Source organism: Odocoileus virginianus, chromosome 9, assembly GCF_023699985.2.
Source record: "Odocoileus virginianus isolate 20LAN1187 ecotype Illinois chromosome 9, Ovbor_1.2, whole genome shotgun sequence".
Lineage (NCBI taxonomy): Eukaryota > Metazoa > Chordata > Mammalia > Artiodactyla > Cervidae > Odocoileus > Odocoileus virginianus.
Window position 1 is genome coordinate 33,395,523 of NC_069682.1, and position 13,336 is coordinate 33,408,858.

The 13,336-nt window shown below is 44.3% G+C and overlaps 1 protein-coding gene across 1 annotated transcript in view; it reads left to right on the top strand.

The window, feature by feature from the left end:
* Window positions 1-5,633: 5,633 nt before the first annotated feature.
* The window catches only part of MPP7 (MAGUK p55 scaffold protein 7), a 216,549-nt gene continuing 208,846 nt past the window's right edge, over window positions 5,634-13,336 (top strand). The window contains exon 1 of the mRNA XM_070472173.1: window positions 5,634-5,812. The gene's annotated coding sequence lies outside the window, so the exon portion shown is untranslated. The remainder of the gene's footprint in view (window positions 5,813-13,336) is intronic.

The window sequence follows — 13,336 nt, forward strand, 5'->3', positions numbered from 1 at the left end:
TGACATCTACTTGTTATGTCACAAGGTTCTGTCTTAACCTTTTCTTGGCTGTGACTGTCTCAGACTTGCCTTATTTTTCATGATCTTGACAGTTTTGAGGATTACACTAGCTAATTATTTTGTGGAATGTCCCATGCTGAGATTTGTCTGATATTTTCCCCTTGATCAGACTGGGATTCAGGGTTCTGGGAAGAAAGACCACACACACTGTCAACATGACTTATCACTGTTGATGTTGGCCTTGATCACCTGGCTAAGATGCTATCAGTCAGGTCTGTCATCTCAAATTTATTATTACTTAGAGTGTCTTTATAAACTCTTTTGCTTACATGGTTTCTTTTTTTAACCTTAGAATTTAAGCTTACACATCAGAGACTTATCTACTAAGTTCCTTTGTGGTCTGATCTGTACCAGGGAGAGGAAATTCCGGGATAAAGGAATAGTCATTAGAAAACTGCGTGAGTTAAGAAAACAGAAGCAGTGAAGCAAGAATCCTAAGTTTAGGAGAATCCCCTAAAGCACCATCTTTGTGGACGGTGCTCTTGAGTCCTGGGTGAACCCTCTGTATGTGTGTGCACAGTCGCAAGTTGTTTCTTCTCCGGCAGCTTTCATGGCTTTCTATTCTGCTGTGGGGGCTTCCCTGGTGGCTCCCGCCAGTGCAGGAGACACAGGTTCAATCCCTGGGTCGGGAAGATGCCCTGGAGAAGGACGTGGCAACCCACTCCAGTATTCTTGCTTGGGAAGCCATGGACAGAGGAGCCTGTTGGGCTACGGTCCACGGGGTCCTTAAGAGTTAGCAACTAAATAACAGTTCTGCTATCGCTTCTCCTTACACATTTCTTAATCTTCTATATACAAGAAGGAGTCAGTTTCCAAGTGGCTTTATAAGGAAGCATCTGCTTTCCAGGTCAGCATGAGTTAATGAAGGATGGTGGATCATAGTCTCCAGGGGATGTTAAGTAGAGCAACAGTGATTCAGCAGGTGATTGTCCCTTGTGAACTCAGTGAGGTAAGTACAAAGATGACTGATAATTAAATATAACTTCTGAGTAACTCACTTCACTCTCTACTTTTTTCAACTTTCCTATCAATGGCTTCCTTTCTCAATGTAAACCCTTACTCCAGTCATAAGCAAATATTACAAAATGAAGATAATCACTGTTCCTTGGGGCTGTTCTTGCACAGTGACTATGGGTAAATAGTAAGAAGACTCATTTGGGGGTACTTTTATCATTGTTCTCACTTTATAATCATGGCAGAAAGAACTCTGGTCTTTCTCAAAAATGCCAAATGCAATTAAAGAATGATTTTCTTATCCTAGCTTCAAATGCCATGGATTGAAGGGTAAACTTGGGAGGAGAGAGGCATATTTGATTGGGTATGAGAAATGTTAAGTATGTGTGTATGTGTATGTCAGTCAGACAGACGTGTAATACAGGCGCATCTGAGACCATATAAAGCCTGAGGCTTCTTAAGTGAGCATACTAACATTTGAGCAATTAACAGGTCTCATCACCCCAGAGGTCTTTAACTGTAACAATGGTGACATACCATGCTGAGGCCCACATACAGGTTTGTACAGAGGTGTTCATGGGGTCACTGGTAATCAAGGTTCCTTCACCCACATATCATGATGACATTTTTCACCCCTCTTCCTAAGGAGATATTACCAGCAGATCCCAACTTGTTTGGCACCAGGGACTGGTTTTGCGGAAGATGATTTTTTCAGAAGAACAGAGCAGAATCGTAGACCTAGGCAGGTCTGAAGACAGAGAAAGCTTCAGGTGACTTCCTCATGACTTTTTAGTTTCTGGATCCCGGGCTCTTGGCATGCTTGCGTGCTAAGTTCCTTCATTCATGTCTGACTCTCTGTGTAGCCACCAGGCTCCTCTGTCCATGGGATTGTCCAAGCAAGAATACTGGAGAGGGTTGCCATGTCCTCTTCTAGGGGATATTCCCAACCCAGGGATCAAACCTGTGTCTCTTATCACTAGTGCCAGCTGGGAAGCCCCCAGGCTCTTGGAGACTGGATTATTTTTGCTTATATATGGATTGTATAAGGCACCCCTCCTATCTTTATAATTAATTTTGAACTCTATTATTAGGGTACAGGGATTACTTTTTCAGTGACTTTGAAGCACTATGTTAGACATTGTAAAGACTGCATTTTTTATTTCTTAGTTACTTCATCTTTTGTCGCACCATCAGCCAGCGGTACTGAGAGTCTATGCCACGCCCCAGCCTTTCCTCTCACTGGCTCCCTGTGGCATGGCTGGGCCTCTTCCTTTATGGATATCTGCTAACTGTAACTTGAACTGATAGGGAGAAAGCATGCCAACCAGCACAGGGAAAGCTGCAACTAGAAGCACAGATCTCTACCCAAGGGCTTCAGCTCCGTCCTAATTCTGGTCAAATAGGGTTAGCACTCTGAACCCATTACTATCCCAAAAAAGAACATCAGAGTGACAAGGGGGTGTCCACGATCTTTAATGACTTTTGCTGAAGAAATGAAGGAGATGACGTGAAACAGTGACCAGTCTATTAATTCTCACACCCAGTCAGCTCCCTTGCCTTCTGAAGCTTTTTACTCACTGCACTTTTCTTTGCACCTCTGGGGCCATCCATGCAAAGCCAACTTGTGATGTGCAGAGAGCTAATTTTTTACGCAACGGTCTCTAAGGCTTCACATTGGAGTCCCTTCTTCCTGACTGTTGTTCCCTGGATCTAGAACCTCGTCCCTCTTCACTGGGATGGCTCCTGATTCAGTGACTCCTCATTTCCTTCATGACCATGTGCTCAGAACCTTCAGGATTCTGTTCCCACAGCTCCCTTGGTCTCCTTATCACTGGTACAGAACTTGTTTGCTGATGGGTTCACCAGGGTCTTTGTCTTATGCCCAGCCTGTCTTGGCAAAACAGTATGTTCTTCATAAATCTGTCTGATAGACTGACTTAGTGAATGAATGCCCATTTAAACACTTAATGATTTTATTCCAACATTAGCAACTAAATAGAAAGAAGTCTCCTTTGCCCCTCTCTGAAAGAACATGGCCCACCTGGGGAAGCGGACAGAAGGCCTACCTTTCAATGAATACTTAAAGTATTGATCCAAATAGCAGGAATCCAAAAAAACAAAAACAACGACAAAAAAAAAAAAAAGAGAGAGAGAAAGAAAAAATATCAGGAATCCATGCAACAGAATAAAGACTTCTAATCATTGCCTCTCAGACCATGCTGCCCTCTCTGCCCTGCCAGGTACCCCCACCCTTCCTGCACCAGCCTAGCCACCTGGCCTTCTTTCTGTTCCTCCAGCATGTCACTTCTCTTCCTCGCTTAGGGCCTCTGCCCTGCTGTTTCCCCCACCAGGAAGGCCATAGTCTTAGAACTTTGCAGAGATGGGGTTTCTTATTTAGGTGGCAACACAAATGTTACCATTTCTTGTAGAGCACTTCTCCTTAGAGTATTTCTCTCTCCTTTCCCAAATTAAAGCCACTCCTTCACCTCTCAAGTCTCTGTTTTCTTCTTTGCTCTGATCCATTTCTGTAACTTCATCTGTTCAGTGGTTCATTGTCTGTTTTCCCTGGCTGATGAATAGCTTCCATACTGTCCTGTTCAAGACTAAGCAGAGTGCCAGTCCATGGCAGGAACTAATACTTGGTAATTCATATTGATTACATGTTTGGTGAGTTAGTGAATACAAGAATAATCTTTGATATAAATTATTTAATCCCAAAGAAAGAATTTTAGTGACAGAATCTTAAGTGTCATTGTGGAATACACTTTTTGGAAAGTTTTCCTCCCAATTTGTTCATACCAAGCAATGCTAAGCCCTTCTTCTCTGCCCACCCTCCTTCTTCTTTTAAACATAACTAGATCTCAACAGTAAGTTAGTTTCTCAGAATGCTCTGAGACACATTTTCAGACTATCATTTAGAATTCTTTTTATTACAAGAGTTTTGTAAAGAAATATCTTTGTAGGTAATGAGGTTACTGTGTCCTCCAAAGAGCTTTATTCTCTAGAAATGACAGCAAAACAGGTTGGTCTCATTCTTTGTATTAGGACTCCTGTCCTAATGTCTCTTTCAGTTCATGTTTATCCTAACATTTCTTCCTTATGTTTGACTGTTGTAGGACTCCATTTCTTCTCAACACTATAAAATTCACAGAGTTGTTGGATGAAGTGTGGATGTGTGCTCAGTGGTGTCCCACTTTTTACGACCCTATGGACTGTAGAGAGCCATGCTCCTCTGTCCATGGGATTTCCCAGGCAAGAATAATGGAGTGGCTTGCCATTACCTATCCATGTCATGTCTCCTGCATCGGCAGGCAGATTCTTTACCACTGAGCTACCTGGGAAGCCCTTTGGATGAAGTGCTTTACTTCAAATAGCCTATTTCAGAACCTCGTGGGAATGACAAATAGAACAGAAGAGGAAAGTGGCTACAGTGTGAAGCAATTGTGGTCTCCGGTTGAGATCCGCTTCACTGCCTTTCTACAGGGGCTGATGCGGTCTGAGAGCTCAGATGACTCTAATTTCAGGTCACTGGTCTTCATCTCCACTCCCTCCACCTCACTGTGCCTTCAATCTTCAAAGTTTTCTCATCTCTGAGAGCTGTCATTCCTCTCTTTCTTAAATTCCCTCCATTAGCTGACTTTTCCAATTTATCTTCTAAATTTCTTTCTGTAGTCTACTTTTTTGGATTAAAGTTTTATTTTGTACTTTGAATTCTCAGTTCTTGCTCTAAATCTGTTTACAGTGTATTTCATTGTACACTGTGTGTTGGGTAAATAGTAGTTATATGGAAAGTGTATTAATAAAGTTCTATAAGACAACTGAAGGGGGCAGATACCAGATCGTATTATACATTTTTGATGGCCATCAGGTGTTGCGTTTATTTTCTTCTGTTGTGGAAGTATTAGCCCCCGGATGCCGTCAAAGTTTGCCTTTACCATTCTCTGCACCTTATTCATTTTCTATTAATTTTTTCTAATTATAAAAGTAATTACACGTTAATATGGAACAGGAAAAGGTAATTAAAAAAACACTCCAGCATAATCTTGCCAAGGGTGAAAACACTGCACGCCTTTTCTTTGCATGTCAATTTCCTTCTAAATCTTATGCAGCATTAAGAAAAAATACCCAAGAGATCGCTCTAAATCCAGGCGATGCTGAAGATTAGCTGTTATTCACCAAGTTCATACGGAAATCAAAGACTCTCGGTGGAACAAGGAAGCTCGCTTCCAGCAAAGGAACCTGGGTACCCCGGGTTCCCTTCAAGGAGGCACCTCTTCCAGAAGACGGCGAGTTCCGCAGCCACCTGGGAGCGGAGCGGAGATGAGCGGGAGGAGGCGGAGCTTCCGTGATTGGCATAGAGGGAGAGGAGTTACAGGGCTGCCACCAATCAGGACTCGGCTTTGTTTTCTTGTACTGACCAATGAGAGAAGCGCTGCTGGTGAGCCTGTCTCCAAATCGGAGACACCCACTCCTATCGCGACCAGTCACCAGGCGCCTCTTATATGGTACTCGCCGTGCTCTCGCCCCGTGGGCGGAGCTTTTTCCGCTCCGCCCCTCCGGCCGCGGCTCCGCCCCTCCGCGGGCGGGGGCCAAGGCGGTGACTCGCGGCTGGAGCACGGGGTTGGGGGGGGGGGCCGGGTTCTCGGCTCGTGAGTCCTGCGTCTGCCGCCGCGGTGCCGAAACCCGCAGGCTGCTGATTGTCCTTAGCCGCGGCCACGGCCGCAGCCTCTGTACTTCGGCCCCGGGCTGCCGACGCCTGAGAGAGCGCTCCTCCCGCGGCCACGGCCGCCCGGAGCAGGTAAGGGGCGCCAGGGCTGCAGCGCGTGTCCGAGCCCGAGCGCGGGGCGGGCGGCGGGCTAGCTCCCTGCTCTCCCGCCGCAGCCACCGGCCGGTCGGGCCGCGTCTCCCGAAGCCTCCCGCCCGCCTCGGGCGCCTCCGCCGGGATCCACGGCCGCTGCACCTGGCAGCCGGTGGGGGCGGGACCCCCGGAGTCCCGGACGCGGCGGGACTCGGGGCGGCGGCCGGGCCGGCGGGGCGGGGGATGTGCAGGTGGAGGGAAACGCGGAGTTGAGCCAGCCGGGCTCCGGGGAGAAGGACCTGCTGATAAGCGGTGAGCAGCCCGGCGGCTTTTTATTTTTTTAAGCGAGAGAGGTATCTGCACTTAGGTGGTGTGAGTTACACATTCCTGGAAACGGCGCTTTGCACACTGCGTTTACCCAGGCACACGATTTACTTCTTATTTATTATTTTGAATTTCAAAGCAGCTTCTAACGTGAACTTACTTGGGGCTTTTTCTTCCGTGACAAGCAGACCCAGCAGTGTGACTCACCTTTGTCTGGGCTGCAGTGGGGGCCGGGCTGTTGGGGTGAGGCGAGGATGCCAAGCTGCTGTGGAAGATGGTGGGGGAGGGATTTTGTTTCTGACTCTCTCCTTGGGTGGGTGTAGAATTGCGATTCTTATTTGTTTAAACGTTAGCATTCGAATAATAATAATAAAGCCTTTCTAAACATAGACTCTGGGCTTTAGATTTTAGGGGGCTGCACCTGCTACCCAGGCAGTAGTACTCTGCAGACAAATCCTAGGCAGTTGACTGCAATGACTGATGATTCACCTCTGATGAAGCACCTTGATTGATGTTACCTTTCCTCTGACGTGCTTAAAAGCCTTTTCTCACTTTCCATTTGTTCACAAGTGAAATGAAGGTCACGAGTTTGAATAGAAATGGCACAGTGAGGACTCTCGCAGCGGTCCTCCCTTCCAGGTGCACTGCATTTAGGTCTTTTAATTGAGCAGCTCACTGCACTCCATCAATATTGGCATCCTCTTAACTCTCCAGAAGCAGGTAGTACGCCCCACGCCCATTTTGCAGGTGCATAAACTCAAGGCCCTAGAGATGAAGGGAATTCTGCCCCAGGTCACTTGACTTCTGCTCTTATACACCTGTTAAGGGGTTTAATGCAGGATCCAGGAAGATTCCTGCTGTCAGTCAAGCTTCTGCCTGCCGATTTGATTCACATGCTCACCAGTCAGGGGTGGAGATGGTTATTTCCAAATGAAATATTCTCTTAGGCTTTTTTTTCTCCTAGGTTGCTAAGATAGTTTGAATTTCACCAGAAAGGTCATTTTTCACACAGGCAAGAAAACCTAGTGGTGCCATCTCTCTTTTAACCTAGTGAAAAATCTCTAAAGTTTTGGGAGGTTTTCCACATTAGAAAGTCTTTTCTTTGTTTGCATCTCTGGCTTAGCATTGGGCTTGAGTAGTGTTTTCTGAATTCAGTTGAATTAGTTAATATTCATAAGGCAAATAAAAATAATGATAAAAGAATAAGATTTAAAAAAGGGTAATACATTTTGGTTATGATTTTTTTTGTTTTGCAGGGAGTTTTTGCTATAAATTTAGAAGTGTCAAACATGTAAAATCCTCCATCCTTTGATGAGAGTAACGCAGGGGAGTTCAAGGATTAATGGCAAGTAGGTTTAGTTGGATGGATGGGAGGGACTCCTTGAATAATGCCAAGGCGTGGGGACTTCTAGGGAGTTGTTAGGTTATGTTAAATTTATTAGTCATCAGGAACATGGAAATGCCTTATTTATTACTGAATGGAACTATTTAATCATAAAGTTACCCCTTGTTTTCGTGGCAGGTGCTCTGCTGGGTGGAACATGTACATTTTGAAATAACGTATTTGTTAAGTAAAGTATCCTCACACAGGCCTTGTCAGTCCAGTTCTGATTCCCTTTACTCATTTGTTTTTTTTTTTGCACTCAATGTCTTCACTTAATTTTTACTCTTCTGGTCAAATTAAAATTTCTAGCACCCAAGCAGAACATTTCATAAAGAAACCTTTATCATCTGCTGATTTGTACAGAAAGTGAGCTTTCTTTTGATGAGCATCTCTTGCATTGTGATGTGGGAAGTTGGAAAGAGATTTATTCTGTTTGCAGAGTGGTGGTGGTTTAGTCGCTAAGTCGTGTCCGACTCTTTGTGATCCCATGAACTGTAGCCTGCCAGATTCCTCTGTCCATGGGATTTTCCATTCAATAAAACTGGGTTAGGTTGCCATTTCCTTCTCCGGGGAATCTTCCCAACCTAGGGATTGAACCCAGCTGTCCTGCACTGCAGGCGGATTCTTTACTGCCAAGCCACCAGGGAAGCCTTGTAGAGTATTTACCTGTATTCTTACCTAGGGGTCATAGCCCCCCTGTGATGTTAAGGGTTTCTACCCTTCAAAAAAGATTTAATTACAACATTACAGTACTTCCACTAGATGGTGCACCGGGTGCTGTTTACTGCAGATTTCAGTTTTTTTTTTTTTTTAATAAGCATTTCACTGACAACGATACAAACGTACACCAGCTGTCATCATTGAAGTTCAGACAATTGCAATGAGTGATTTAAGTCAGCTTTATTAAATGAGATTAATTGGAAGGACATGGCAGCTGAATTTTAAGTAAAGGAAGCTGTTAGTAATTTTAGAAATAACCTGTGAGAAAACTGGTTCTTGCTGTAGACAGGTACCTGGAACAGTGTCAGTTTATTGGTTTTTATTTCTGTACACTTGAACCTGTTTGTTTTTAATGGTTTGTGTTTTGTTTACATCTTATGTGAACCATGATGAGCTATTTGAGTGTGGTTTTATGCCTCCTATGAACAAACACGTAAACAGTTTTTTTTCCAGGTGTGTAAAACTGTTATTTTGCTTTTTCCTTGAATTCTCATGTAATAAATCTTTCTATTCTTCTAGAAAAGCATGATTATCAGCTTCAAGTAGGAAAGAGAGAGGAGCTTTCTCCCCTGGAAGGCAGGAGCTGTTGGCTTGCTAGTTACTGGTTAATTGCTGCTCACTAATTGTTACAGGAGGAAGATGAGAAAACACAGATGCTGCTTTGATAATGCCAGCCAGGTGTAGACATGGCGGTGGAGAAGAAGGACTAGTTAGGGTGATTGCATTTTGTGAGGTGTTGCAGAAAACACTGGACTTTTAAAAGGCAAGATGAGCACTCAAGTGGGAAGGTCTTTGGTGGGTGGTGTGTGTCTGTATAATTCAGTTCCACTGACTTTGCGTAGGCAGGAGAGCTTTGGTAATTTGGTATAATTTCTTGGAAGTAGTTCTGGTCCTCAGGGGATTTGATGGCGCTTTGGGAAGGGGAAATAAGTTGGTGACGCTCCTTCTAGGAGGGAAGCTCCTGGCAGAGCTGCCAGCTCTTGGGAGAGTGTGGGCTGGGGCACGGAGTGTGGGTGGTTGTAAGCAACCCGGGAGATGAGAGAGCTGCCCGAGTGTGGGCTTCCTGGAGTTCTCTGCACCTGAGCCCACAGAATCAAGTCAGTGAGCATTCTCAGTCATGTTTATAGCGGTCCCAGGGCCAGGCTTGGGCCACTTAACGCTTCCGTCTTCAAATTTATGTAGAATAAGCAGAATCCTGAAGTTGCTAAAGTGAATAACTTTTGTATGCAAGTGAACAGCTTAAAAGAGTTATTTGGCATATGTTAGGTTCTAAAATAATGATTCAGTTCAATTGCTCAGTTGTGTCCGACTCTGTGCGACCCCATGGGCTGCAGCACCCCAGGCCTTCCTGTCCATCCTCAGTTCCTGGAGTTTACTCATACTTGTGTCCATTGAGTTGGTGATGCCATCCAACCATCTCATCCTCTGTCATCCCCTTCTCCTCCCTCCTTCAATATACTTACTTTTGATACTGTTCTTCTATTCCCTCTGGAAACAGGCTTTATTATAAATAGGTAGCCTTGAATATGGAGAAGGCAATGGCACCCCACTCCAGTACTCTTGCCTGGAAAATCCCATGGACAGAGGAGCCTGGTAGGCTGCAGTCCATGAGGTCACTGAGAGTTGGACACGACTGAGCAACTTCGCTTTCACTTTTCACTTTCATGCATTGTAGAAGGAAATGGCAACCCTCTCCGGTGTTCTTGCCTGGAGAATCCCAGGGACGGTGGAGCCTGGTGGGCTGCCGTCTATGGGGTTGCACAGAGTCAGACACAACTGAAGTGACTTAGCAGCAGCAGCATAGCACTTTTGCTGTAGTTTGTATGTGTATATGGGAAAAGGGGCTTCCCAGGTGGCTTAGTGGTGAAGAGTTGCCTGCCAATGAAGGAGACACAGGAGATGCAGGTTTGATCCCTGGGTCAGGAAGAGCCGCTGGAGGAGGAAATGGCAACCTGCTCCAGAATTCTTGCCTGGAAAATTCCATGGAGAGAAGAGCTTGGTGGGCTGCAGTCCATAGGGTCACAAAGAGTCAAATACGACTGAGCAGGTACACATGTATGTGTACATATGCCATAAGCCTCTGATCAGCTTTACTCAGGATTAAAGACTTGCTGTTTGCAAGACAATGCCTCTGTATGTGTACTTAAAGCAGTTTGAATCTTGAGAATCAAATACTTCTGAAGGTTGTAACTTCTTTTTCTGGCACTTGGAAGTTTGTGGAAATGATGTTGTAAAAATTTGGAGTTGATCCAAAGATAAAATCGTTTATGGAGCCATGGACCAAGACTTAGGAAGTTTCTACAGCTGATATAGAAACCATTTTTTCTCCTCTTCCTAATATGGCTTGTGATTTGACTTGAGACGATTCTTTTTCGACCTCTCTGCTCTTTCCATGTTTTGAATTTAGTTCCCAGTAAGGCCCATCAGAGTTGACTGTTTTTTAGACGATTTCATCAGGGTATAGTGTTTAGGGGGAGGAGATGCTGGGCTGTGGGCAGTGAGGAGAGGAATTAATATCATTTTGATCTGTTTAGAGTCTTTTTTAAATAGGATCAAAATTTCCTATTTTGGAGTTTTCAAAATGATATCATTTCATCTTTAACATATACAAAGTTGAGTATAAAAACTTTAAGCTGAGGTTTTCAAACTTTACCATGTCTCAGAATCACTGTGGGAAGGGATTGTTAAAATTCCAGTGGCTGCTTCATTCTCACAGTTTCTAAATTCTCAGGTCTGGGAATAGGCCCTGCGAATACGCATCGCTAATAAGCTCCAGGGTGATGGCTGGCGATGCTTCTGGTCCAGGACCACACTTCGGAATCCACTGACATGATTCCAGGGGGAATATAAATGTAGTGGTGAAAAACCCAGACTCTGACATTTGAAAGATCTGGCTTTGAATCCCTGCTCTGCTACTTAGTACTTTTTTTGACAACAGGCAAATTTCTTACCTCTGGTTTTCATTTCTAAAATGGAAATAATGTAGTATTACGATGTTGGGAGTATCACATGACCTTGAATGTATATAAAAACTCATAGGACAGTGCCTGGAGGGTTATAAGCATGCTGTAATTGCTGGCTTTTAGTCATACAAATCAATTAGCGAATGAAATACATAGGATCCTGAATCTTGTAAAGTTGAAGTATGTTCCTTAATGACAGAAACATTTACATTTATCCTAATTTCCCTGCAGTGTGCTATGGGAGAGATATATGAGTGCTTGACTTCTGTTTAATGAATGAAGGAGATGTTTGTGGATCCTAGTAAGTTTCAAGAAACCTTTTTTAGGGACGTAGAATATTCACATTGGTAGTATGTCTTTTTCCCCCGCCTTAAAAGATTGAACTCTTTATATACTGGAGTTTAGCTACAATTATCATAGTCCACACTTAATAGAGCAGGAGTCTTAAAGGTGGCTCTGGGGCGTTCATTGCAGGAGGGAAGTCATCTTTTAAATACCTGCAGGCTCGCCTGGGGAGGGGTGACTGCCCTTGATGCCCTGGAGATATTCCTGGAGGTCCCACCCCAGCTGTTGGACCCCTGGTTCCCTCCCCCACCACCCCATCGCTAAGAGCCCACCTCTCTCTGGCAGATGTCCCCCCAGCCCCACATACCATCACTTCCTGGCACAGTCACCCATTTATTTCCGTTGTAACAGTTGTCACACGCTTACTGTAATTTTATCTGTTTCCTCTTTACGTTTCCTTCATTGGATGTCAGCTCCTGAGGGTAGGGACCTGGTCTTCACTGCTGTGTCCTTAACGTGGGGCACAGTGGCTAGTGTGTGGGGACTTGCTACATACTGTGATGGGGTGTATGAGGTGGTCGGAACTGGGACCCTCCCCAGCTCAGGGTGCAGACAGGAGTTACTGGCCCTCTATCAATACCGGTCCAGGCAGAGCCACTCATGTTCCTTTATTGTGTTTTCCCTCCTCCCCACATCAGCCCTCTCTCTTGGGCATAAATGTAATTTCATTGAGTTCTGCCACGTTATTACCTGGGCTGGCTGTGGCTTGCTCCTACTCCCCGCATTCTTGCTAGCATTTGATCATTTCTGACCTTACAATTTTTTCCAATCTGATGCCACAGATGGAGCAATCTTGGGCACATATGTTACTATTCTTATTGGCAATTCTGTTTACTAGTACAGTTAAGTATCCTGTCAGATGCTTCTTAGGTGTGTGGGTTTTGCCTTTTGCAAATTGGCATTGACATGTTCTTTGCCTCTTGTTCTATTGGGTTTCTTAATCTTTGCATGTTTCAGCCTTAATTTACAGGAGGTTTTTTTGTATATTCTCGATGTTAATCTCTTATTAGATTTTAAACGATGCAAATATTTTCTTAGTTTTTTTTTGCGTGTCAAGATTTTTTATTGAACAGAATCTTAATTTTTATTACAATTTGATTCATCCATTTATTCCACCTTCCAGGTCTTGTTTAGGAAGTATTTCCCCATTCTTAGTTAGCAAAGGTGGGTTTCTAGTTTGTTGCAGTTCCACACTGGTTTTTGTTTTTATTTTTGTTGCTACAACTTATTTACATATTTTGCCATGTGGAATTGAGTCCCATCTGTGTGTCTTCAAAATTGTTTAAACCGGTGGTTTTCAACTCTGGCTTTATGTTAGAATTAACTGGATAGTTTTTTTAAAAAAAGACATGCCTGTTTACCCCAGATCTACTGACTCTCTAGGGAGTGGAGTGCGCAGTTGAATTTTAAAAAGGGCCTCTGGTGATACTGACATAGCGCCATGGTTGAAGCCATGTATCAGAGATACCTAGTTGCAGTGCGGTAATAGAGACATACAGAGAATGGAATCGAGAGAGTAGCATTGACATATGTACACTACATGAGTAAATTAGATGGCTAGTGGGAAACTGCTGCGTAAAACAGGGAGCTCAGCCGGGTGCTCTGTGACAACCTAGAGGGGTGGGATGGGGTGGAAGGAGGCTCAGCAAGGAGGGTACACGTGCACTTAGGCTGATTCACGTTGTACGGCAGAAATCACAACATTGTAAAGCAGCTGTACTCCAATTAAAGAGGAAAAAGGAAAAGATATTTATGGTTTTTCAATACAGTTTTAGTTTCTCCATGGTT